This window comes from Equus przewalskii, chromosome 9, assembly GCF_037783145.1.
Source record: "Equus przewalskii isolate Varuska chromosome 9, EquPr2, whole genome shotgun sequence".
NCBI classification, from domain to species: domain Eukaryota; kingdom Metazoa; phylum Chordata; class Mammalia; order Perissodactyla; family Equidae; genus Equus; species Equus przewalskii.
Window position 1 is genome coordinate 64,057,220 of NC_091839.1, and position 4,613 is coordinate 64,061,832.

The window sequence follows — 4,613 nt, forward strand, 5'->3', positions numbered from 1 at the left end:
GTCCTGCATTTCATCATCTCTCTTCTTTCTTGAATGCCCTCTAGAGACAATCTCATTAATATCTATGGCTTCCAATGACACCTACATAAAAATATTGACAACTCCCAAATCTACATCTGCTTCTCAAAAGTCCCTTCTGAGTTCCAGACTAGTATATGCAACAGCTACTAAACATCTTTATGTGAAAAGGCAACCCAAACACAAGTCCAATAAATATACAACTAAAATCATAAGTTTTCCTCCCAAGCTAGCTCCTTCTTCAGAGTTGCCTATCTCAAAGTGTGGTACCACCATCCACCAAATCACCAGTAAGTGCCTCTATCACTCATATCCAATCAGAAATAATAATACAGGGTAGATGCTGTTCTAAATACTTTCCACATATTAACTTTTTAAAATTTAGATATAATTGACATATAACATTATCTTAGTTTTAGCTGTACACCATAATTATTAGATATTTGCATATGCTGTGAAATGATCACTGCAATAAGTCTAGTTAATGTCCATTGCCATATATAGTTACAAATTTTTTCTTTAAGATCTATTCTCTTAGCAACTTTCAAATACGCAATTCAGTATTATTACCTATAGTCCCCATGCTGTACATTACACCTCATGACTTCTTTATTTTATAGCTTGGAGTTTGTACTTTTTAACCCCTTTCACCCATTTTGCCCGCCCTCCACTACCCACACCCTTCTCTCATTTCTGGCAACCATCAACCTGTTCTCTGTATCCATAAGCTTAGTTTTTGTTAGTTTGTTTGTTTCTTTGCTTTTGTTTTGTTCATGGTGGTGGTTTTTAGAGTCTACATATAGGTGAGATTATACAGTATTTGTCTTTGTCTGGCTTATTTCACTCAGCATAATGCCCTCAAGTTCCATCCATGTTGTCGCAAATGGTAAGGGTTCATTCTTTTTTATAGCAGACAGTTTATATATACACACTAACATTTAATCCTCACAGCAACCCAATGAGGTAGGTTCTGCTATTACCCCATTTGACAAACAAGGAAATTGAATCTCAGAGAAGTAAAAACCTGCCCAAGGTCACGTAACTACTCTACAAGGGAACCAGTTTTTGAGCCTAGCCTGTCTGATACTATCATGTTATACTGCCCCTTTACAAAGCTCATCAGTTCTACCTCTTAAATATCTCTTGATTCCTTCTCCAGGCCCCCATCCCCACTGTTACATCTTGGTTAGTCATGTAACATGTAGACTACAATAAGAACTGGTTCCTTTGCCTCAAATTTTACCTCAAACTCATCTTCCTCATTGCATTTATAAAATGGGCATTTAAAAACATTATTCCTCTCATTTAAAACCATCAGTGACTTCTCTTAACCTATAACAGTGTTTCTAATTATTTTTGGCAGAAATCAGGGCCATTGCAAGTTAGGTTCCTAATTTACGAAATCATTTCTGGTGCTCTACTCCAGACACACCATATGTTTTCATTTCAATGCCTTTCCCTGGGCTCTTTCATCTGCGTAGAAACCCCTTCTCCCACCTTCATTTGGCTAATTCCTGATTATCCTAAGAGGCAAGTTTAAGGGACCACACAAAGCCTTTCCTGACTCTGTAGGCCAGATCGATGCCACTCATCTCTACTCCTATATCCTCCCATAAATATGTCTAAGTACCTGCTCTGCCTGACTATCACAGTAGCTAAGAGAATGGACTTCATTGCTAGGCACACTGGGTTTGACTCCTGGCTCTCTCACCTACCAGTTTTGTGACATTAGACACTCACAAACTTAGTCACTATTACTACTGCCCTGATCCCACTATATTAGATTTATCTCTTAACTTGTCTCTCTTCCTTGCCAAGCTGTAAACAAAAATGCAGGGACTTCTTCTACATCTTGCCATCTCCAGCTTCCAGCACAATGCCTAGCTTATAAGAGATGCTCAAATAATGTTAAACTAAACTAAAACTAAACACAGAGTCCTACTTTACACGGAGAATAATAAATATTCATGACTTTACACAGGAAGTGATTGAAGTAATCGCTAAAAGAGTTTGAATAGATCTATGAATGTAAGACATAAACGACTACAAAAGATGATGGGATTGGCCTCATCTTTACCAACACCATTGGGAGAAGCATATCAAGCCTTCTTGCTCGTCTGACAACAGAATATAATATATCTGACTTAGTATAGCAATTCTCTGCTCTATGTTTGATGGAGCATGAACAACCCAGAAAGAAGCAATCAGACTGAAGAATAAATTGAGAAAGGGCATAGAACAACTTGGTATTTCCTTTGCAAGAGAACTGGTTATCTTGACTTACTCTTTGTATTTTGCGTCATACTATTGTTCTGAAAGAGGGGACATAAAAACCTTCATTCAGAGCTGTTTTTCTCCTATGCAACAGCTTTTTTTGTAATGACTCTTCAAATGAGTTTGGTTGTATGTTAATGTTAACAAACTGGGTAGACATTGCACTTTCATCTTAATCATTTTGAAGCCAGAGATCCAGAAATATAGATGCATTGCAATGAATTATGCTTCATCCCATTATCACCCTATTTTAATATAATTGGTTCAATTATGCTTCAGAGCAAATGTTTTAAATTTATTAATCTAGGGCTTTTTCTCACAAGTGCTAAGAATTATTTAATTTTTTAATCAAATAAATATTGGTTTGAATTTGATGCATATGTTCTAAATATAGCCCTGAAAAATAATACTAGCCACTCTGTCTGGATCCCAAGCCCTGAAAACAATTAAGCTTGAAAAGATTCTATCAGTACATCAATAGAATTCAGTAGGGCTCTTTTTCTCTCTTAAACACTATAGTTTGATTTTTTTCAAATTTTTTTTGTTGTGGAGGAAGGCTATCAGTTTTCTGAGTTTGAAAATACTCTTGGGGCCGGCTCCGTGGCCGAGTGATTAAGTTCGTGCGTTCCGCTGTGGCAGCCCAGGGTTCGGATCCTGGGTGCGGACATGGCACCGCTCGTCAGGCCACGTTGAGGCGGTGTCCCACATCCCACAACTAGAAGGACCTGCAACTAAGATATACAACTATGTACCGGCGGGGGTGCGGGGGGGAGGTTGGGGAAATAAAGAAGAAAAAGGAAAAAAAAAGAAGAAAATACTCTTTTTTCATTTAATATAATTGTCCAGGGAACATCAGAAGGCTGCCACCAAGAAGCCCTTTGGCTATTAGAGGAAAGAGGAACCAAACAGTTGTTTTCAGGGTGAAATCATCCAGGGTGAATCATGCGCAATCATCTTCTACCTTTGTGTTGTGTGTCTCCACAAAATGATTTAGATTCCCAGGAGAGAAACTGATTGGTTCAGGTTGAGTCATGAGCTCTCTCTTTGACCAGGAAGTAATCTGCTGATTTGGGCTCTGTGTGTATGTGTGCGGAGTGTGTGTGTGTGTGTGACACCACCCATAACATAGATGCGTGACTCAGTCTGGACCATTGAGACACAAGACCAAAAGCGTTACAGGAGCTTGCAAGAAAGAAGTCTTCTCTTCCCACTCGAATCACTAAGCTGGTAGGACATAAACCTGGAGCTATTGGTGTCCATTTTGCCACTAGGTCACCTCTTGGGAAGAACCTTCCTTTCCTGAGAATGAAGCCAAGAGAGAGAAAGCTTCTGTTGTGAAAGTCTGAGGGTTGGATCTATGTTTTCTTCCAAATAAAACATCAACCTTTTAGAGTCTAGGCATTTGGCCTCTACTGGAGAGTCAGGGTTTTCTTGGGGAAAAAACTTTCAATCTCTCTGAAGCATTTGCACAAGTAGGATGTCATTCTAAGATCCTTCTCTGTAGAAACTACCTTGACAAGTTGTTACCAACTAACACCTCAATCAGAAAAGAATCTCAGTGAGGCCTCTAAATCTCAAGTAGACCCTAAAATAAAGAGTCTACTTTAATAATCTATGTCCTGATGAATCATTCACACAGGAATGGCTCTAAAATGTATTCTGGCACCAAGTAAATAAGGTAGATATTTATTTGATTTAAGATAATTTTATCATAAAGAATGAAGATTCATAAAACACCCTAAATTACAATGACCAAGGTGGGAGAGGGATGTTTTGGGGACTGGACTGAGGTGGATGAGAGGGGAGGGTTGGGCTTCTTAAAAAAGAAATTACACCATGAAGGTGACCACTATTAACTATACCTACTGGGAAGTTCATATATCTCCAGAGAAATGACCTATGAGTTAATGCCCCAGAAAAATTGATTCTAAAATTGTATGTGGTCCTAAATGATAAAGATTTTAAGAAAAAAGAGAAGACACACGGGAAGTGATTAAGCCCTTGACAGATGAAATAACTTATAATGAGCTCCTTTAAAAATATGAATAACTAAGGCAGAAAAGCAACTGGTGCAAAACTAAATGGCGTTCTTTTGGGGGGGACTGTAAACCATTCTTTGCTGATGCTGACACCTCAGAATCTCAGCACGAGGCTAGTGTGTGAGATATCAATGCCAGAATCCTCTGAACACACAGCCCCATCAAGAGAGATGATTGTATTTAAAACTGTGTCTGTGATGTGTTTATTATAGGTCTTGAGTGCTGAGGAAAGACAAGGTTTTGAGACTGAGGATAAAGCATTCTCGTCTCGCTGATGACAGC